Genomic DNA, 23,658 nt, shown 5'->3' with positions numbered 1-23,658 from the left:
ACATTCTTGACCACAGTAATTATAGACAGCTGGATGCATTTCAAATTTTAATTTATTAATTAATGTATTGACAATTCCTTTCAGTAATGTTTTCCCAAGATGAATAGAGTAAATTGTTCGAAAAACTAATTAAATAAAGTATAATTTTGGACCACTCAAAAGGTGTCTTGCTCCACTTGACTTCAGTAGTGTTCCCCCACCAACCACTTCTCCATTGGCTGAAGACCATCCCCATCAAAAGTAGGTCGCTCTTACGTTCTACAGGCATCATCTCACTTGACCACTTTCCATGCTAAACGAATACACTGAGTTGACAAGGATCATGGGATACCTCCTCACATAGTGTCAAACCTCCTTTGGCCTGGTGTAGCGCAGCAACTTGACATGACATCGACTTAACAATTCGATGGATGTCCCAGAAGAAATATTGAGCCATGCAGCCTCTATAACCATGCATTATTACGAAGTTGTTGATGGTGCAGAAGTTTGTACCTTAAGTGACTTGTCAATTATATCCCATCAGGACACAATGGTCACTGTAACAACACAGACTTCCCTGGAATGCCTCCTGTCAGACCCAAATTCTCAACTAATACCACACATTACTGATGTAGTAACCCTGCTCACCAGCCTCATTACTCGCAGAATCCCGCCAATTGCCATAAGAGTTCTAGCTTATGTGTGCATCGTGTCCAAAAGAACAGACACCGCATATATAATTGAGCTAATGACTGTCAATGATCCCTTCAGCGTAGATGCACACTAAGCTCGAACACTTACGGGAATCAGTGAGTAATGGGGCTAATGAGCAGGGACACTACATCAGTAGTGTGTAGTATTAGATGAGAATTTGGGTCTGACAGGAGGCATGCTAGGGAAGTCTGTGTTGTTACAGTGACCATTGTGTCCTGATGGCATGGTGGTCAGTGCATCTGCCAAATGACCAGGACACTCGGGTTCAAATCACCGTCTGGCACGAATTTTCAACTTCCTTATTGATAAACCAATGCCCACTGGCAGTAAATGCCACAATTCCTTTGTGTGTTGATCATTAGTGGTTGTAGGCTCAAAATGGTGTCTGCGGTTTCATAGATGTCCAAAAGAACAGGCACCACTCAGAAAATAATCTCATTAGTGTATAGATATACAGTATTGTTACCAAAAGGATACACTTAATTTACGAGCCCACTTGGGTCCTCAGAAGGGTAATACAAATATGAATTTTCACAATGAGCTATCAGAATACTATTTCCTCAGTACACAATTTTTAACAGGATAATGACTCTTCTGTAATTCAGGAGAGGATGATAACTTTGAATCTACAGCACCATTAATGTAAAAGATATTATTCAATCCTACAATCAGCTCCCATTTAACCAAAACTTAGTAACCTGTGAGGTTCCATGTCACCATGCACATGGATATTGCCGCAAGTCTGAGTGTTGAGCAATCACAAATAAACTGAGCAAAAATTTAGAATACACTCCAGAAAGAACCTAATCAGTCACTTAACATTCACCACAGCTAGTAATTGAAATTACCTCGCCCAATTTCTTCACCAATACAGAAATTCCAATGCAGGTAGCGCTAAACAGACAAAACCAGCCTCTTCTCAAATCAAGAAGAACTCTAACCATCATGGGACCAGAATACAGAATGGCAGAAGCCCATTCAAACAAGGAACATGTTGTGGCTTCTGAACCGAAAAAGCTTCCTATTCTTTGAGAGCCAAGCTGACCTTACAAAGATCTGAAAGCACCTCAGTGGATATACAAAGATGCTGTTCAAGGAGCTTATTTTGATCAGTCGAAGCTGAGTATAGCAGAGATGTGTTTAGTACAGTAAATTTGATATCATGGTTTATGAAAAGTAACAGTATAGGGGGTAAAAGAAATTATCAAGTGAAAGGAAACTTTCAACTGCTTGCTTGCATTTCTGATTTCAACTGTTCATTATTTGCTTACAATTCTGATTTTATTTCTGACTTTAACTGTTTACCATTTGTTCACATTTCTACTCTCAATTTACTCTACTGAACTCCAATTATTCTCACCATTTCTTCCAACTCTAGAGTCTTACTTTTCCTACCTACATTACTCACATTCTGATCTCAACTCTTTTTGTACCTTTCACTCACTGAAAGTCATTTTAACATATTCACTGATATTGTTAACAAAAATAAAATACACAGATTTTTAAAGTACTTAACTAACTTTTTGTCAGGAGTCCACTTCATCATTAATTCATGTTCCTCTTACTTTTGTGCACCACTGTTTTTGTTTGCACACATATTACATCATCACCATCTGCTTTTTCAGTGTTAATATGCAACTCTATTTCTGGGACTGGAAGACATAAAAGGCAATAGTATTTCAATCACTTTTCTCATGTCAAGGATGAGAAACCACCACTTTTCATATACCTTCCTTTATACAGTAAAATTAAAATAAACATCAACCAAATTAATACACATGATAGGTAGTAACAGTCACCATTTGTGCTCCAATTAATTAACATTGGTAAGAAGTAATTAGAAATACAACAGTTATTTCCAGCTCCTCTTCCAATACAAGGTTTGTATGTGATGACTGAAACACATTTATTGGCTTTTTACATAATTTATTAATATGAAAACAGATTCTCAAAGCCCTTTTCCTCAGCAAAATAATAATAATTTTCGGATGAAAGAGAATGAATATATTATGTTTGCAAGCTGGAATTCGACGTAATATCTGTACAACTGGAAGTTACAACACGGACTAAGATGGAATTTGTACAAATCGCCAATACTTATAATCTCACATTTACCATGAGAGTTTTTAAAAAGCATATTTTTTTAATTAAAATGATATCACAATTTATGCATCAATATTGATAAAAATACACCTTTTTAGAAAGCTGAAAATTAAAGTTAGAGGAATATAATATTAGTTCATTAAATCTTTTTAAGTTTCCAAAAAGGTGGTCTGCAACTCAAAACTTGGCATTATTAATGATTTTCAAATTGAGATATGTCATTTATTTATTTAATAAATGCATAAATAAATAAATAAATAAGAATAATTTGTACCTGTTTATGCTTTTATCCAATATCTATTTTGTAGACATGGTAATATTATCAAATTTCTTTTAAAAATTGTTTTAAATAAAATTCAATACCCTGCTACACTGTAGAGATTGAGAATTAAATACTGAACAATAAACTTGAAGCCAAAACATTGTCAATAAAACTTCTAAATGTCTGGAAGAGACTTACCACACTTATGCTTTTAATATATAGTATAAAAGGAAAACAAAGTATTGCAGGCGTCTCTGGAATGTGACCTCTATTGATGTAGGATGACAAAACGTGGAGTGTGGTGGTGTGGTAGCAGGGCCAGTCAGGCGCCCAGGTGCGCTAATGAGACACCATTATCGTTTTATACAATTAATGAAGGCTCTAAAATTGAATCATCTACTCTGTGGCAGTGGCGATGGCAGCAAAAATGGCACACAGGTTGGGAATGCACTGATGCATACTCCTCAGTATTGCAGCAGAAGTGGCACACACTATTGGAATGCACTGATTCATACTTCTCAGTAGTCTTGAAGGCGTCGGCGTAGTCAGTGCCACCAGCACAGCAGAAGTGGTGACGTGCAAGATAGCAGGCCCAGCTGGTGGCAAGTCGTTGTGCATTCAGCAGTGATGCCCAAAAATGTGATGACATGGCTTACTAGGGTGCTCTGGTGGATAATAAAGACAGCATTCCAGTAAGCTCCAAGTATGGTATGGTAGAGCTATGTAATGGCTTCTCCACTAAAATAAGATCTTGGGCAGTATTTTTCATTCACAAATCATGTTGGGGAGCAGCAGCATCTAGCGTACCTCCTGGGAACAGCGTCAGTTTGGTAGTTCACCAAACAATATCAAATTTGGCCTCAATGAGCATGTGGTAGAAGGCTCTAAGCCTTCACATCAGCAGAGGAGAGGACTGCAGCTCAAAAAGGCTAAGTCCAGCAAAATGGGCTGGGTGCTGTCTCGAGGATAGCAGTCAACTAGCAAACGGTAGTCGGTGCATCACAGGCCCTGCCTTGGAACTGTTGCACTAACTAGAGGAAGAACTCAGAAGTTTAATTATTTTGAGTTGTGTATCAGAGTCAATGACGTTCTCCATATACCAGATGACGAAATGTGTCCTGGTTTCCCAGGCACATCAGTGTTCCTTCCCACACCATGCTGTCCTGATCTTTCGTTATGATTCAGACACATCACTCATGCTATATGTAACAATGTTTCCGGTTTTCTTTCATGCTGTTTGCACTATAGGTTATTCTACCTGTTTCACATTCTGATGAGGACGTTGCATATGAGCCTACCTTGGTTTAGATAAGCACCAGGGGGAGACTTCAAAAATCTCATAGATTATTTCATTTATTCAGAAATGAAGAAAAATCTATTATAGTCTTTGTTTGCAACTTGTGTTGTAAAAAAAAATAAAAAAGGTACCTCCACAAACAAAATGCAAGAAACAGGAAGACAGGAAGATATGTCAAGCTGGTCTGGACAGTGGCTGCTTAAATGAAGGCAGGTTTCACACATAAATTTACTTCATGAGCTGCAGGGCGAGCTTGACAACAATTTAATTGTATGCAGATGGATTTTGAAACGTATAATTATATTTTCACACTAAGAAATCCTCATATAATATGGAAAAATACTTGTATACGGATTTCTCCACATGAGCAGCTGACAGTGACGTTAAGATTTCTAGGAACAGGGAGAAGCCACAAGGGTCTAGAATTTTCTACTGCAATTTCGAAACAAGCATTGAGTGAAATCATGCTCACCACATGCAAAGCTATTTACGCCGTCCTTAATGGCGATTTCATGAAGGCAGCTTAAGCACTATACCTTAGTTCTGAGGAGTTCAATATAATATTTTTACCGCCATAGACATCTTTGAAACGTAGTATATTTTTGAAATTATTTATATAGTTTAGTTTGTTTCTGAGTTGGAATTTTCAGTTTCCTGTCTGAAGCCTACCGAAAACCTGTTAAAGATATTCACACAAGAATACAAAACCCTATCCTGAACCGAAGACAGGGATTCATCGTTCATCTGAGAAGTTTTACTTTTAACATGACAGTGTATTCTACAGCTCACCTCCATCTCAATTTTGTTATGAGACACATATCATATTAGGAAGTGAAAGTAGTGTAATTTTCCCTGAAGGCACTGTTTCAAGGTCTTTCGTTATCACCTTAACACAACATTCTGTTTGTTACCTTCTTTAGAACACGTATTTTTTTACTGAGCTGTCTCATAAGATTGTCTCATATGATAGTGACGAGTGAATTATGCTAGCAGTCTCCCTGCGCCATATCGAATGGATTCCATTACTTTGCTTAGCTCTTTCCTGTAAACAGTCCACAAAGACCTTTTTTTTACTATTTACCTGTTTCTGTAAGTTCAACTATTCATAATTTCCCTGTTAAAAAATCATAAACAGCTACTTCCTTAATTGTCGCTCTATTCTGTGCTCTTCACTTTCCATTAACATGTATGGCTCTTATACATTTCGACAAATTCGGCAATGAGTTCTCGAAGCCAGTGACGTGTAGCTGCCATTTTAAAATTCACTATGCACATACAGCCAAGAAACACGTGACTGAAGAGACAGCGATCTGAAACACGTTTCACTCGCTTCATTTGTGGCGCTCTCCTGTCTCCACGCTCCAGCTTATCATTGTAAATGAGATTTGGACAGTTTCACTCAAACCTTCATATTCGAGGTTTGTGCACAACTCAAATCTGCTTAAATTTTCTGTTCACACGCAACTATCTATCTGCGCGCATGTGATGTGCGAGGACATATGCGCAAACGGATCGTTGCTTGTGCGGGGACCTTAAATTACTCTGTGGATGAATAGACAACTAAATTGTGATCGCTTTCAAATATCGACTATATTAGTTACAATCGATATCCGATACCGTCGCTCAAATCGTGTGAACCTTCCTGTATCGACTACATGTCGATAGGCGATGGCGATGTGTTAAAGTCTGTGACGAAAGTATGTAAAGTCAACCTAATCAGATGTTTACGAGAGTCGAGAAACATCAACTATCAAATACTAAAGCACTTTAAGTGTTATCTGTCAAGGAGAGTGTCATGAGTGTTTAGAGTTATTAAGTTGTGTTGTGGTACAACTGTATTTGGATGCATGTGTAGTGTGAAATATTACACAACTTGGTCTTACTAAATAAGAATCGTCAGGTAAGAAACAGAAAAGAATACAACTAAGAATGTTACAATGTGTGCAACTCTCGAGATAATGGTAGACACGGAAAACAGCAGAATGCCAGATATGTCATCGTGATTTATACGTATTTCTTTTGTGTAGTTTATTTTTTGTAATTCGTAGTGCAGCTTGTATTGTGTATCATTAGTCATGGTATGTTTATGAATCCTTCCCCCTGTTTGGCATATATAGTCAATCTTGTGTAAATTGCGGGTCAGTTTGTCATGCTCGAATGGTTTGGTCTTTCATTAGCCAACATAGTTTCCATTTTCTCTACCCCCAAAGGAGCAGGAAACTCACTGATTGAATTAAAACAGTGGTTTAGTCAGCAACAACTAAATTAAGGCTGCGTATTTGACAGTTTGAATGCTGTTACATTGAAACAAAGCTACTGCATCCCTATTTTTAATACCAATAGCCTATAGCTGCTGTTGATGTGCTATTACTAGCTTAATATTGATTTTATTATAATGGAATTTTTCAGATAAAATATTTTTGTATCTTTTAGTACTGAGTTATTTTCTTGAAGATTTAGTAATGAAGCATAATTTTAATTTTCTTTAGAGTTGGTTGGCAATCCACATTTCTTGCTTAGTGGAAGACAGGATAGTAGACAGGAGCTTGTGGAATATCTTACTAAAAGAGCATGTAGGCCCAAACACTTGACAAGTAGGCAAAGTCTACATGACAATTATTGCTGTGTCCTTTATTGTGAGTTGTATATCACAGTTCAGTTGAAACTGATTTTCATAATCAGCAATGTTCAAAAGCCATTAAGGAGTAAATATAGTGAAAGTGAATTTGCCGGCCACTGTGGCCAAGTGGTTCTAGGCGCTTCAGTCAAACCGCGCTGCTGCTGTGGTTACAGGTTCAAATCCTGCCTCAGGCATGGATGTATGTGATGTCCTTAGGTTAGTTAGGTTTAAGTAGCTCTAAGTCTAGGGGACTGATGACCTCGGATGTTAAGTGCTTAGAGCCATGTGAACCATTTGAAGTGAGTGTAATAATGCAAAGCTTCTTAGGATTTCTGCTGGATGTACCTGCAATTATGTACTTTAAACAATAGTCTTACAGCTTGGTTCTGCTGAACAAACACATTATTTACTTTAGGTGCATTGCCCCAGATGATAAATCTAAAAGCCAATGGGCACTGAAAGTATGCAGAGTAAGCCACTACTCTTGTCTTTAGGCCAACACAATGGGAGAAGCTTCAAAGGTCATAACATCATGAACCGAGCTTCTTGATGTGAGAAGTTAAGTAAGTCACCTACTTCCAGTATAGAGCATACTTGTATATTCACTGTTAAGGGAACATTGACGGCAACAGGTGCATGTGAACTGTGCACGAGTGATGAAAGTAATACATTCATTTATGTTTTTATTAAATTTTGTTAAAGTTACTTTTCATTAGGATACAGAGCACACAAACACCTTGATAGAAGTTTTTATTGTGGATAATGCAAATCATACAAATTTCCTGTAAAACATTGCATGACTTAATGCAAAAAAACGGTTTGAACTAGCTCTTTGCTAACAATGCTGTGACGTGATTTTTATTAGAGTCTAAGACTATACAATTTCAAATAGCATACACAAATTTTAGAATGAAATCCAAACAATATGGCATATAGTGGGGCCTAAGTTGGGAAATAAACAAAAGGGTTAGGCTAATTTGTCAGTTTACTGAAGTCCAGTTTTAAGGTAGCGCTACAGTAATTGCTCGTATGTTGTGAGTAAATTAAATTAAACCTGGCTGTATAACAGAATTTCTTACATAATGTTTCCTTAGGTAGAACAGATAGAGGATGAATAGCAAAGAAACTGAGGTATTTTAGTAGCCCCTGAAGTGAAAGGGTCCGACCATACAGTACCGTTAAGAATAATGATGGTTTGCGCACACCGAACCCAGGGTTATTGTGTGGTTTGGCCCTCCCAGTGGACCCTCCAGGGAACATCTCATACCAGACAAGTGTAACCTCAAATGTTTGCGCGGTAGAATGATTATGATGTACGCATTTGTGGAAACGGTGTTTGCTCAGCAATCACTGACACACTGTAACTAAGGCGGAATAAGGGGAACCAGCTTGCATTCCCTGAGGTAGCTGGAAAATCATCTTAAAAACTATCCACAGGCTGGCCGGCTCACTGGACCTCGACACTAATTGTCCGGGCGGATTCACGCCGGCGACCAGCTCGCATTCCCGCTTGGGAAGCAGCATGTTAGACCGCACGACTAGCCGGGCGAGCCATTGAAGCTTATGTTGTTTGCTTTCATTCTTTGATTTTCTGTTAGATAGGATTTTGGACAATTGAGTTCAGTCAGGAAGATTACTATTAACCAAAAAGCAAATGATATGTGCCATATGAGGTGTTAATTTTTGAAGCTCATGCAAATTTCTTTATTGTGAACTGGAGATTCTTGCCTTGATATCTCAGTACATTGGCTCGATTATGAGATTTGTGGTTGGCAACACAAGCTTGTTTAATGAAAACAGCAACAGCATCCATTGGTTGCAAAAATTAGAAACAGTGTTGTGAACCCACAATTTTGTTTAAAAGACAAGTCCAGCATTCTGTAATATATATTTTCAGTAACCTTCCACCAGATTTGAGGCTGTTAGCAACAAACCAGATATTCAAAACCAAGCTGGAGGTTGATCTTTGGAAAAAAAAATTGTTATGTTGTGATATTTTTAGATCACTGAAATGAAAGGAAAAGCCATTGATGTGAGGAGAATTCAGGCTTAGTTACCTGATCCAGAAATTCTCATTTGAATATACTACATTTTCCCTAAATGACTTCTCAAAAAGTGTGGATCTTTCCTAGTGATAGATCACAGTGGACACTCCCCCTCCACCCATTATCAAACATAAAAAAATGGTATAAATGATTATGTTGTAGGGAAGTTCTTTAGGATATAAATCTCTTCTCTTGTGGTCTTCAGTCGTGAGACTGGTTTGTTGCAGCCCTCCATGCTACTCTATCCTGTGCAAGCTTTTTCATCTCCCAGTACTTACTGCAATCTACATCCCTTCTGAATCTTCTTAGTGTACTCATCTCTTGGTCTCCCTCTATGATTTTTACCCTCCACCCTGCCCTCCAGTGCTAAATTTGTGATCCCTTGATGCCTCAGAACATGTCCTACCAACCGGTCCCTTCTTCTTGTCAAGTTGTGCCACAAACTCCTCCCCAATCCTATTCAATACTTCCTCATTAGTTATGTGATCTACTCACCTAATCTTCAGCACTCTTCTGTAGCACCACATTTCGAAAGCTTCTATTCTCTTCTTGTCCAAACTATTTATCGTCCATGTTTCACTTCCATATATGGCTACACTCCATACGACTTCCTGACACTTAAATCTGTACTCGATGTTAACAAATTTCTCTTCTTCAGAACGCTTTCCTTGCCATTGCCAGTCTACCTTTTATATCCTCTCTACTTCAACCATCATCAGTTATTTTGCTCCCCAAAAAGCAAACCCCCCCTGTGGGTTCGGGGGTAAGAATAGGCCCACGGTATTCCTGCCTGTCATAAGAGGCGACTAAAAGGAGTCTCAAACGTTTTGGCCTTGTGAGATGGTCCCCTAACGGGTTTGACCTCCATCCTTCTAAATTTTCCGAAGAGCGAGCCGATTGGGGAAGGGCGCCTTACAAGGAGCAATGTGTCCATCATGCATTACCATCTCTAGCCAGGTTTGTCGTCATCGCTTAGCAGTCCCGCTCACCTACCATCTCTTGGGCATGGATTTGTTCTTGGGTGCAGTTTATTGCAGTCTGCTATGCTGTGTCGCTTTATGCGCCAATGACGATATTGGACTACATCACCTGAAATCCAGCACGGTAGCCAGTCCGTTGTGGTGGGGCCGCCATGTACCCTGTTGGTTGTAGCCTCCTGACTGCACAGGGATCGCTCTGCTGATGCCAGCACCGTTAACTCCCCACGTATGCCAAGGAGTAGATGCCTATCTCCTTGGGGCATTGGGACTCCCGGCAATGGCCATCCTGCCAGGTGGTCGTTGCTGAGGCTGGGTGGCGCCCGTGGGGAGGGCCCTTGGTCGGAGTAGGTGGCATCAGGGCGGATGACCCACAATGAAGCGTGGTACATCATCTCTTGCTGGCGGCCAGCAGTCTCTAAGCGTTCCAGGGCTCAATACAACGCAACTACATATGATCCCAAATCGTTCCCCTCCCTGGCTACACCATGGGAGGAACGAAAGACTAAGGATGCCAGCGAACCATACTCGCCCCGCTACCTGGTGTGTGCGAGAGCTGATGGTGAATCCTTTACATCCATGAAGCCTCAGTTCTTCGTCGAGCACTTAGAGGACAAGTTCGGGGAGGTGGAGGGCTTGTCCAAAATGCGCTCGGGCTCGGTTTTGATCAGATCGGCATCCTCTGCCCAGTCCCGCCGGTTACTCGATTGTAACAAGCTGGGGGATGTTCCGGTTACAATCACGCCCCATAAGAGTCTTAATATGGTCCAGGGCATAATATTCCATCGGGACCTTCTATTGCAGTCCGATGACGAGCGGCGAGGTGCTCACTTCGTCCGGCGCATACATCGTGGTCCAAGGGATAAGCAGGTTGCCACCGGTGCCTTCATCTTGGCCTTCGAGGGTGATACTTTACCTGAGAAGGTCAAGGTGATGGTCTATCGTTGTGACGTCAAGCCATATATCCCTCCCCGATGCGGTGCTTTAAGTGCTGGAAGTTCGGGCATATGTCTTCCCGCTGTACTTCCAGCCTCACATGTCGAGATTGTGGACACCCATCACATCCTAATACTCCATGTGCTCCGCCTCCCATCTGTGTAAACTGCGGAGAGCACCACTCGCCTTGCTCGCCGGACTGCAGGCTCTTCCAGAAAGAGCGCAAAATCATGGAGTATAAGACCCTGGACCGCCTGACATACACTGAGGCCAGGCAGAAGTTCGAAAGCCTCCATCCTGTTCGAATGACTGCCTCTTACGCCGCGGCTACTACTGTTATGGCCCCATTAGCTCTCCTTCAGACTGCCACCTCTCAGAGCCGGAATGCTACACCTGCCCCCTTGATGGTGGGGGGCACTTCACTCCCTGCTGCTCCTGCACTACCTGCCTCAGGAGCAGCAACCCCCCAACCCTACGTGGTTATCGGGGTTATTACAAGAACCGGGCAGCTTATGACAGGGTATCTGGTGGAGTCTGCGTCTACATCCTTAACTCTGTCTACAGCGAATGTGTACACACCTTTAGAGGCTGTCGCTGTAAGGATGTGGACGCCTCAGCCTATTACTGTCTGCAGTTTGTATCTTCTGCCAGATGGTGATGTCTCGCGTCATGTGTTGGCTGCATTGATAGCACAACTGCCTCCTCCTTTTGTGTTACTGGGCGACTTTAACAACCATAACCCCCTTTGGGGTAGCGCCGCGATTACTGGCCGGGGTAGAGATGTCGAGACTCTTCTCTCGCAGCTTGACCTCTGCCTCTTAAACACGGGAGAGCCGACACATTTCAGCGTAGTCCATGGCATATTTTCGGCCATTGACCTTTCTATCTGCAGCCCCCGACTTTCACCATCCATCCACTGGAGTGTCCATGACGACTTATGTGGTAGTGACCATTTCCCCATCTTTCTGTCACTACCACAGCGTCACTCTTCTGAACGCCCCTCCAGATGGGCTCTGAATAAGGCTGATTGGGGCTTGTTCTCCTCTCTCGCCACTATCGCACCTCCTTCCCCTGACACCATTGATGCGGTGGTTCAGTCGGTCACCACCGGCATCGTTTCTGCGGCGGCATCTGCGATTCCCTGTTCATCCGGGTCCCCTCGGCGGAGGACTGTGCCTTGGTGGGCGCCCGAGATCGCAGAGGCGATTAGAGATCGCCGGCGGGCTCTTCAACGCCATAAGCGGCACCCGTCCTTGGAGAACCTCATCATTTTTAAACAGCTCCGTGCCCGTGCCCGACGCCTTATTCGCCAACGGAAGCAGGAGTGCTGGGAACGGTATGTTTCCACCATTGGCATCCGTACCTCTGCATCGCAGGTTTGGGCTAAGATTAGGCGACTCCATGGCTATCGGCCGCCTGTCTCTGTCCCTGGGCTTTCGCTGAATGGAGTGGTGTGCACTGACTCCGACACGATTGCGGACCGGTTAGCAGCGCATTTTGCTCAGTGTTCCGCATCTACGAATTACCCACTGGCCTTCCGCTCCCGGAAAGAGCGGTTGGAAAGTTGGAGGCTTTCCTTTCACACGCGCCACGCGGAGTTGTACAATGCTCCTTTCAGCGACTGGGAATTCCAAAGTGCACTATCTGCTTGCCCTGATACGGCTCCTGGGCCAGACCGCATCCACAGCCAGATGCTGAAACACCTCTCTGTGAATTGCCAGCGACGCCTCCTAGATGTTTTCAACCGCATCTGGGTTGAGGGTGTGTTCCCGTCTCAATGGCGAGAAAGCATCGTACTCCCCGTGTTGAAACCTGGCAAGAACCCGCTGGAGGTGGACAGCTACCGCCCCATAAGCCTCACCAAAGTTCTTTGCAAGTTGCTAGAACGTGTGGTGAGCCGGAGGTTGAGTTGGCTCCTCGAGTCTCGAGGCCTTCTGGCTCCGTCTCAGGGTGGGTTCCGTAAAGGCCGCTCTGCCGTCGATAATCTGGTCTCCCTAGAGACTCCGTACAGCCTTTGCACGCCGCCAACATCTGGTTGCCGTCTTCTTCGACATGCGGAAGGCGTACGATACGACTTGGCGATATCACATCCTAGCCACACTTCATGGGTGGGGTCTTAGGGGCCCGCTCCCGATTTTTATTCAGAATTTTCTGTCGTCTCATTCCTTCCGCGTGCAAGTTGCTGCGTCCCATAGTTCCTCCTGGGTCCAGGAGAACGGGGTGCCACAGGGGTCTGTCCTCAGTGTCTCCCTGTTTTTAATTGCGATCAATGGGCTCGCTGAGGCGGTGGGATCGTCCGTCGCAGCTTCGTTGTATGCAGACGACTTCTGCCTCTACTACAGCTCCGCTGGCATTGCAGTTGCTGAGCGCCAGCTGCAGGGCGCTATCCGCAAGGCGCAGTCGTGGGCTGTAGCGCACGGCTTCCAGTTTTCGGCCGCTAAGATCTGCGTTATGCATTTCTGCCGGCGTCGCACGGTTCACCCTGAGCCACGCCTTTACCTTGACGGTGAACCTCTTGCTGTGGTAGAGATGCATCGGTTCTTGGGACTGGTATTTGATGCCCGGTTGACTTGGCTGCCTCATCTTAGGCAGCTTAAACAAACATGCTGGCGGCATTTAAACGCTCTCCGTTGCCTTAGCCACACCGGATGGGGTGCCGATCGGTCCACCCTTCTCCGGCTGTATCAAGTGCTGATCCAGTCCCGCCTTGATTATGGGTGTGTGGCTTATGGTTCGGCATCGCCATCAGCGTTGCAATTGCTGGATCCCATCCATCACTGTGGGATCCGACTCGCCACAGGAGCATTTCGGACAAGCCCTGTTGACAGCTTACTTGTGGAGGCTGGTGTTCCTCCATTGCGGATCCGGCACGACCGACTTCTGGCCGCTTATGCTGCCGACGTTTGTATCTTGCCAGGGCATCCCAACTACCGTCTCCTGTTCCCGCACTCGATCGTCCATCTTCCAGACAGGCGGCCCCGGTCAGGGTGTACGATCGCGGTCCGCATCCGGGCTCTACTGTGTGGGATTGAGTTTTTTCCTCTCCCGCCTGTTTCCCGGGCCAATCTCCGTCTGCCCCCTTGGTGTGTGCGCCGACCGTGCATTCGGCTGGATTTGGCACAGGGTCCGAAAGACTCGGTCCCTCCTCCGGCCCTCCGCCGCCGCTTTGTTTCTCTCCTTGCCGAGTTTCCCGGATCTGCCGTGGCCTATACCGACGGTTCGATGGTCTCTGGTCGCACTGGTTACGCTCTTACTCTAGAGGATCATTGTGAGCAACGGTCGCTGGCACCCGGGAACAGTGTATACACTGCCGAGTTGGTTGCCATCTATCGTGCCCTAGAGTATATCCGCTCCCGCTCAGGTGAGTCCTTTGTCATCTGTAGTGACTCCTTGAGTGGTTTACGAGCTCTTGACCAGTGCTTTCCTCGTTCCCGTCTGGTGATGGCCATCCACGAGTCGCTCCATGCTCTTGCCTGTTGCGGCCGCTCTGTGGTCTTTGTTTGGACCCCAGGTCATGTCGGCATCCCGGGCAATGAGCAGGTTGACACGCTGGCTAAACAGGCAGTGAGTTCACCGGCTCTGGAACTCGGCCTTATGGAGTGTGATCTCCTGTCGCTTTTGCGCCAGAAAGTGCTTAGTGCCTGGGGTGACGAGTGGCGCACCCTGCCCACGCCCAACAAACTTCGGGCGGTGAAGGAGACGACCGGTGTGTGGCGCTCCTCCATGCGGGCCTCTCGGAAGGACTCTGTCGTCCTCTGCCGGCTGCGTGTTGGCCACACGTGGCTGACGCACGGCCATTTGTTGCGCCGGGAGGACCCACCGCTATGACGCTGCGGGGCAGCTCTGACGGTGGTCCACATTTTGGTGGACTGCCCGCTTTTAACAGGACTCAGGCAGACGTTTGCGCTGCGTGATACCCTCCTTGCTCTTTAATGTGATGACGTTGCTATGGCGGACCTCGTGTTGAGTTTTATTAGGGCAGGGTGTTTTTATCGTATGATTTGAGTGTTTGTCCTTTTATTTCCTGTATTGACTTGGGCCTTTGGCCTGTGGTTTTAAACTGTGGGTTTTAATGTCATTTGGTGGTTGGCTTTTCCTTATTTTCATGGTCGGCCAACCACCTTCACACTCGGTGTGATTTTAGTTCCGTTTGTCTGGTCTTTGTCTGTCCTTCTTGTATTGTGTCGTCCCTTGTCTCAGTTCTCCGTTTTTAACGACTGACAGTTTTTATTTCGTGTGATTTTATCGTGGAACAAGGGACCGATGACCTTAGCAGTCTGGTCCCTTCAATCCCACACCCAACCAACCAACCAACCAAAAAGCAAAACTCCTTTACTGCTTTAAATGTATCATTTCCTAATCTAATTCCCTCAGAATCACCCGACTTAATTCGACTACATTCCATTATCCTCATTTTGCTTTTGTTGATGTTCATTTTATATCCTCCTTTCAAGACACTGTCCATTCTGTTCAACTTCTCTTCTAAGTCCTTTGTTGTCTCTGACAGGATTACAATGTCATTGGTGTACCTCAAAGCTTTTATTTCTTCTCCATGGATTCTAATACCTACTTCGAATTTTTCTTTTGTTTCCTTTACAGCTTGCTCAATATACAGATTGAATAACATCGGGGAGAGGCTACAACCCTGTCTCACTCCGTTCCCAACCACTGCTTCCCTTACATACACCTCGCACCTCGACTCTCATAACTGCCATCTGGTTTCTGTACAAATTGTAAATAGCCATTTGATCCCTGCATTTTACCCCTGCCACCTTTAGAATTTGAAAGAGAGTATTCCAGTCAACATTGTTAAAAGCTTTCTCTAAGTCTATAAATGCAGGTTTGCCTTTCCTTAATCTTTCTTCTAAGATAAGTCAAAGTCAGTATTGCCTCACGTGTTCCACTACTTCTACAGAATCCAAACTTATCTTCCCTGAGGTCGGCTTCTACCAGTTTTTCCATTTGTCTGTAAAGAATTCGCATTAGTATTTTGCAGCTGTGACTTATTAAACTGATTGTTCAGTAATTTTCACATCTGTCAACTCCTGCTTTCTTTGGGGTTGGAATTATTATATTCTTATTGAAGTCTGAAGGTATTTCGTCTGTCTCTCTCATCTTGCTCACCAGATGGTAGAGTTTTGTCAGGAATGGCTCTCCCAAGGCCGTAAGTAGTTCTAATGGAATGTTGTCTACTCCCAGGGCCTTGTTTCGACTCAGGTCTTTCAGTGCTCTGTCAGTATCATATCTCCCATTTAATCTACATCCTCTTCCATTTCCGTAATATTGTCCTCCAGAACACCGCCCTTGTACAGACCCTCTGTCCTCTATATACTCCTTCCACCTTTCTGCTTTCCCTTCTTTGCTTAGAACTGGGTTTCCATATGAGCTCTTGATATTCATGCAAGTGGTTCTCTTTTCTCCAAAGGTCTCTTTAATTTTCCTGTAGTCAGTATCTTTCTTACCCCTAGTGATACGCGCCTCTCCATCCTTATATTTGTCCTCCAGCCATTCCTGCTTAGCCATTTTGCTCTTCCTGTCGACATCGTTTTTGAGACGTTTGTACTTCTTTTTGCCTGCTTTATTTAATGCATTTTTATATTTTCTCCTTTCATTTATGAAATTCAATATTTCTTCTATTACCCAAGGATTTCTACTAGACCTCGTCTTTTTACCTAATTAATCCTCTGCTGCCTTCTCTACATCATTGCTCAGAGCTACCCATTCTTCTTCTACTGCATTTCTTTCCCCCATTCCTGCCAATTGTTGCCTTATGCTCTCCCTGAAACTCTGTACAACCTCTGGTTTAGTCAGTTAATCCAGGTCCCATCTCCTTAAATTCCCAACTTTTTGTAGTTTCTTCAGTTTTAATCTACCGTTCATAACCAATAGATTGTGGACAGAGTCCACATTTGCCCCTGGAAATGGAAATGTCTTATGATTTAAAACGTGGTTATTAAATCTCTGTCTTACCATTATATAATCTATCTGATACCTTCTGGTATATCCAGGATTCTTCCATGCATACAACCTTCTTATATGATTCTTGAACCAAGTGTTAGCTATGATTAAGTTATGCTCTGTGCAAAACTCTACCAGACAGCTTCCTCTTTCATTTCTTACCCCCAATCCATATTCATCTACTATGTTTCCTTCTCTCCCTTTTCCTACTACCGAATTCCAGTCACCCATGACTATTAAATTTTCATCTCCCTTCACTACCTGAATAATTTCTTTTATCTCATCATACATGCCATCAATTTCTTCATCATCTGCAGAGCTAGTTGGCATATAAACTTGTACTACTGTAGTAGGCGTGGGTTTCGTGTCTATCTTGGCCACAATAATGCATTCATTATGCTGTTTGTAGTAGGTTACCTGCACTCCTTTTTTTCCATTGTTAAATCTACTTCTGCATTACCCCTATTTGATTTTGTATTTATAACCCGGTATTCACCTTTCCAAATGACTTGTTCCTCCTGACACCGAAGTTTACTAATTCCCACTATATTTAACTTTAACCTATCCATTTCCCTTTTTAAATTTTCTAACCTACCTGCCCGATTAAGGGATCTGACATTCTATGCTCCAATCCGTAGAATGCCAGCTTTCTTCATCCTGATAACAACGTCCTCTTCTCCCTACTTATACCTCCCGTGGAGATCACGAATGTAAAATTAGAGAGATTCGAGCATGCACGGAGGCTTTCAGACAGTCGTTCTTCCCACGAACCATACGCGACTGGAACAGAAAAGGGAGGTAATGATAGTGGCACGTAAAGTGCCCTCAGCCACACACAGTTGGGTGGCATGCGGAGTATTAATGTAGATGTAGATGTAGATGTAGAGTAGTCCCCACCTGGAGATCTGAATGGGGGACTATTTTACCTCGGGAAAAATTATGGCTGTAGTTTCCCCTTGATTTTAGCTGTTCGCAGTACCAACACAGCAAGGCCGTTTTGGTTAATGTTACAGGGCCAGATCAGTCAATCATCCAGACTGTTGCCCCTGCAACTACTGAAAAGGCTGCTGCTCCTCTTCAGGAACCACACGTTTGTCTGGCCTCTCAACAGATACTTTTCTGTTGTGGTTGCCCATATGGTACGGCCATCTGTATCGCTTAGGCTTGTAAGCCTCCCCACCAACGGCAAGGTCCATGGTTCATGGGGGGGGGGGGGGGGAGGATGTAAATACTTTTGGATTAAAGGAGACCAACCACTGAAAAGCAGAAGTGTTCTGAGTCATTGATATGTACACAAAAAGAAAGAAATCATGCAAGCTTTCGGAGTGACCCTTCTTCAAGCTAGAGTTAATTACCACACACACACACACACACACACACACACACACACACACACACACACAAGCAAGCATACATACATATGTGCCCTACATGGTGCCAATTGGATGTACACTGCCAGTACTGCATTTTGGCAGGTGGACTAGGTTTTGGGTGGGTATAGGAAGAGAGAGATGAAAGGGATTGGGGACAGGTGTCTAGCAGCTCAGAGGGAGGCAATTGGTTTGCCGGTGAGAAATGCTGGAGGGATGGGTGACAGGTACATGGGCTGGGCACGTGATTCGTCTTTGTCAGAGCTGGTGGGGAACGACATATGCTTTGGGGACATGGGTTAGGAGCGGGTGACGGACTGAACTTTTGGGTGGAGGCTGTGGGGACATTGTGTTAGTGGAGATTCAAGGAGGAAAATTATGGGGGTGAAGGATGTGTTGCAAGTATAACTCTCATCTGCATAATTCAGAGAAGCTGGTGGTAGAGGGAAGGATCCAGTTGGCCTGGGTTGTGAAGCAGCCACAGAAATTGAGCATGTAGTACCACCAGATGGTCAGCTTTGTTTTTGGCAACAGTTTGGTGGTGGCCAGTAATTCTGAGGACAGCTGGTTAGTATTCATACTCACATAAAAAGCTGTGCAGTGTTTGCAGCAGAGTTGGTATATGACACGACTGCTTTCACAGGCAGCCTGGCCTCTGATGGGGTGAGACAAGCTTGTAACAGAACTGAAGTAGGAAGTGCTGGGTGGGTGGATTAGGCAGGTCTTGTACTGTGGCCTTCCACAGGGATCATGGTATATGAGACCTCCGAATACACAGCCAGGGATGAAACAAATTGACACCTTAGCATTTTCAGAGGTCCACAGTGACTTTAGGCTTGACACTGTACAAGAAAACTTGTACTCCTTATTACTTTTTTTCCTACTCTTGTTTTCTTCCATTTAAAGGATACACCTTAGTTTTATTATTGTTTATATGGATGGACCCCGTCAAGACTAATTTCTTGGTTGTTCAATTTTTTCCCTTGTATAGCTTCCAAAGTGAGCCTTCTTGAACAATTTACAGATTTTAACGCTGAGTTAAATGGCATAATGATGGCACTGGAGTAGATCGCAAGTATTCCAGTACATGGTTTTGTGACTGATCTGGCTCGCTCAGTGCACTGCAAACAGCCATCAAATGTATCTAGTACCAGTTAATTCAGCTCATCCATGAGTCTTAATGGTGGGTCCAACACCATGGTAAGGAGATGGTATTTTGCCGGGTGCCTGTACATATTGGGATACAGGGAAATGACATAGCTGATAAAGGAGCCAAAGAAGCATGTCAAGCTGGTGGTTTATGTTGATGGGCTATCCCCTTGGATGCTGTCATCTCATTATCTCACAGGAGGATCGTGTGTCATTGTGAAACTGAATAGTTGGAGATGATTAAAACAAATTGAGTCCCTTAAATTGATCACACAGTTGTGGCAGACTCATGTCAACCTCAGCAGCCTTTGGTTAGGCTGGAGATCTGCCCAGCATCGTTGCCAACACGGACACCAATGTTTCACAGGTTCTAAAATTTTTTGAATTGTCAGTCCTCATCCATAAAGTTCTGGAGAGGGGAGATGGGCTTTAATGTATTATACTAAACTACTCTGCATGTGGTGAAAGCCTTCATGTCTACACCCCTCCTCCCTCCTTTCATTAGAATTACATGCTGACCTTCCATCAGGGCAGTGGTAACCATAATGTTGAGAACCCTGCACACCCAAACTCAAAATCATCTTCATCGGTGTATAGATTGAATAACATTGGGTAGAGGCTATGACCTTGTCTCACTCTATTCTAATCTACTGCTTCCCTTTCATATCCGTCAAGTCATAATTGCAGACTGGTTTCTGTACAAGTTGTAGACAACTTTTCGCTCCCTATATTTTATCCCTGCCACCTTCAGAATTTCAAACAATATATTTGAGTCGACACTGTTAAAAGCCTACTTGAAATCTACAAATGCTATAAATATAGGTTTGCCTTTCTCCAGTCTATGTTCAAAGATAAGTTAAAGGATCAGTATGGCCTTGTGTGTTCTCCAGAATCGAACATATCTTCCTTGAGGTTTACTTCTATAAATATTTCCATTCTGTTGTAAATAATTCGTTTCCATATCCTGCAACTCTGACCGATTCAACTGATGGTTTTTTAATATTCGCACCTATCAGCTCTTTGGAATAAGAATTATTTTGTTCCTTTTGAAGTACTTCAGACTGACTCTCCCAGTGATCTCGGTAATTCTGGCAGAATGTCATTTACTCCAGGAGACTTGTTTTGACTTAGGTCTTTTAGAGCTCTGCCAAATTCTCTATTCATGTTGTCTGTGTTTTAATATTTCACTGCTCCCTCTCCTCTTATATTTCACCACCCCTGGCTGCTTGACAAATACACAATTGAATTTTATTTTCTTGCCACAGTCTTTTTTGTGTTAGGTCACTGTAAATTTGTTGTGCTGCCCAAGTGAAACATTGCACTTGTGCTCTTGTATGCATATGACTACTGGCCTGATGGTTTCACCAATGTAGAATTGTCCACACTTATGGCTCACCTTCTACACATCTGCATTGTGGAGAGCATCTACATCTACATTCATACTGCGCAAGCCACCCAACGGTGTGTGGAGGAGGGCACTTCACGTGCCACTGTCATTACCTCCCTTTTCTGTTCCAGTCGCGTATGGTTCGCGGGAAGAACGACTGTCTGAAAGCCTCCATGCATGCTCGAATCTCTCTAATTCTACATTCATGATCTCCACGGGAGGTATAAGTATGGGGAACCAGTATATTCGATACCTCATCCAGAAACGCACCCTCTCTGAAACCTGGCGAGCAAGCTACACCGCGATGCAGAGCGCCTCTCTTGCAGAGTCTGCCACTTGAGTTTGCTAAACATCTCCATAACGTTATCACGGTTACCAAATAACCCTGTGACGAAACGTGCCGCTCTTCTTTGGATTTTCTCTATCTCCTCCGTCAACCCGATCTGGTATGGATCCCACACTGATGAGCAATACTCAAGTATAGGTCGAACGAGTGTTTTGTAAGCCACCTCCTTTGTTGATGGACTACATTTTATAAGGACTCTCCCAATGAATCTCAACCTGGCCCCCACCTTACCAACAATTAATTTTATATGATCATTCCATTTCAAATCGTTCCGCACACATACTCCCAGATACTTAACAGAAGTAACTGTTACCAGTGTTTATTCCGCTATCATACAATAAAGGATCCTTCTTTCTATGTATTCGCAATACATTACATTTGTCTATGTTAAGGGTCAGTTGTCACTCCCTATGCCAAGTGCCTATCCGCTGCAGATCTTCCTGCATTTCGCTACAATTTTCTAATGCTGCAACTTCTCTGTAAACTACAGCATCATCAACGAAAAGCTGCATGGAACTTCCGACACTATCTACTAGGTCATTTATATATATATTGTGAAAAGCAATGGTCCCATAACACTCCCCTGTGGAGTGTCCTTGGTGGAGTCCAGCACAATCTGGATCACTCAGGTGCTATAGAAGACAGGTCAGACACCAACCTGGCAAAGGTGTTTATCATTTCGTTCAGAAGGACATTGTAACTTTAGCCCAAACATTGGTTTCATCAGTGATAGTTATTTACAATACAAAGTATGTAAATAAAGTAATGAGGCAGATTTTTTCACCTTTTTTGTTCCAATAACATCACAAGAGAACATTGTCTCCGTCAAAGTACTTGCATTAGGAAGCCACACAGCACCGGAGATCGTTCTCCCACTCCTCAAGCCAGTGCTGGAACTCTGATAATGGAATGACCGTCAGTTGAGTGGTTACAGACATTTGAATGTTGTCCAGGGCCCCAAAACCACGTTCCTCAATGTGCATTTTCAGTCTTGGAAAGAGGAAAATCACAAGGACTCAAGTCAGGTGAATAGGGAGGATGAGAGACCACAGGAATGTTCTTACAGTCCAAATAATGGTTTACTGAAACTGCTGAGTTAGAAGGCACTGTGTTGTGATACAAAACCCAGTTGTTTTTTATGTTTATTCTCACACACGACTCTTTGTTTAGTCCTTCAAGAACCTCTCTGTAAGTGTTGATGAACCTTTTGCTCAGTGTTGCTTTTTTTTTTTTGTCTTGGACGGCTTGGAGTGTGCCATTCCATTTTGTGGTGCTTGGTTCTAGGTCACACTCAAACATTCTAGTCATGTCACCTGTAATGGCATATTTCAGAAAATGGGGATCATTTTCAGTTGATTTCAGAAAGTTAATGCATCTGCCCCTGCTCATGTTCTGTTGATTGGTTTCTGAGAAGCAATTTTGAGCAGATTTTTCTTATCCCATACCGGTATTCATTGGTCAGCATCCGATGAATGGTGGTGTGACTCAACTTTGCCCCAATTGTTCCATTGTCAGTTAATGATCTCCATACACAAGGTCCTGGACTCTGTCAACATTTGCACCAGTTCTTGAAACCAAAGGCCTTCCACTGCTAGGTTCATCTTAAATTGACAGTCTGCCCTCTGCAAATGTCTTACGCTGGTGAAACACCTGGGGCTTGACAAAACACACTATCTATAGGCCGGCCAAAGCTTTGCAAACATTTCTGTTGCACCAAGTTGGAATCCGAAGAAAAATCTTATTGCAGTCTGTTGCTCAGAATTAGTGTCACTTATTATCAGAATGAACAAGCAAACCCTTCTTCATTAAAAATGTCCAACAGTAGCATGGTCCAACACATACTGATTGAACATCACTAGTTCACCCGCTCCCTTCCAAGTGTGGCATCATCAGCATAGCTGGATCAAACACAGTGCTATCAGTTTCATTAGCCTACACCTGGTATGAGACGGTACCATACCCAGCAAACTTTCATGTAAATCTTTGCATCATGCTAGTAAACCTGCCAGTGCTTCACAGTTACTAAATATGTCTATCCATTTCCTAATCTCTACTCTCTTTGTCCATCTTCTCATCCCCCTCCCCCATCTCTCTAACCCCACTTACCCTGCGCATCAGCTCCACTCCACCACTCTCTGTCCATCTCCTCTTCCCCCCTTTCCATCTTCTGCTCTCCATCTCTGTCCATCTCTTCCTCTGCATCTCTGTCCATATCCTCCACCTCCTCTTCTCCCCTCTCTCTGACCTTGAGTAGTGTTGCTTGTTATTGTGAATGAAACTTTGATTAGGAATTGAAGTTGCTTAACATGAATTGGTAATTGGTTATGATCATTTGTGTACAGTATCCAAGAGAGATTTTTCCAGATGTTGGATCTATGAGGATAGCATTTCTTAGTTTTAATCTGCAAATGGGTTGAATCACAAAATTTTGGACAAAAAATTAATTCTGTAGTTGTATTCTGATCATAAGCTGATAAGCCATAAAAACAACTTTCCTGTTTTCTGTAATACTGGA

The 23,658-nt window shown here is 43.5% G+C and overlaps 1 protein-coding gene across 5 annotated transcripts in view; it reads left to right on the top strand.

Annotated features, from left to right (window-relative positions):
- The first annotated feature begins 5,996 nt into the window (after positions 1-5,996).
- The window catches only part of LOC126271875 (general transcription factor IIF subunit 1), a 33,784-nt gene continuing 16,122 nt past the window's right edge, over positions 5,997-23,658 (top strand). For 2 of the 5 annotated variants that reach the window (XM_049974224.1, XM_049974225.1), the window contains exons 1-2: positions 6,011-6,255; positions 7,391-7,538. The gene's annotated coding sequence lies outside the window, so the exon portion shown is untranslated. Of the gene's footprint in view, positions 6,256-7,390; positions 7,539-23,658 lie in introns of all 5 variants that reach the window. The other 3 variants (XM_049974223.1, XM_049974226.1, XM_049974222.1) reach the window with 2 other exon arrangements.

Source organism: Schistocerca gregaria, chromosome 5 (genome assembly GCF_023897955.1).
Source record: "Schistocerca gregaria isolate iqSchGreg1 chromosome 5, iqSchGreg1.2, whole genome shotgun sequence".
Lineage (NCBI taxonomy): Eukaryota > Metazoa > Arthropoda > Insecta > Orthoptera > Acrididae > Schistocerca > Schistocerca gregaria.
This window is presented reverse-complemented; position numbering and strand designations above follow the sequence as displayed.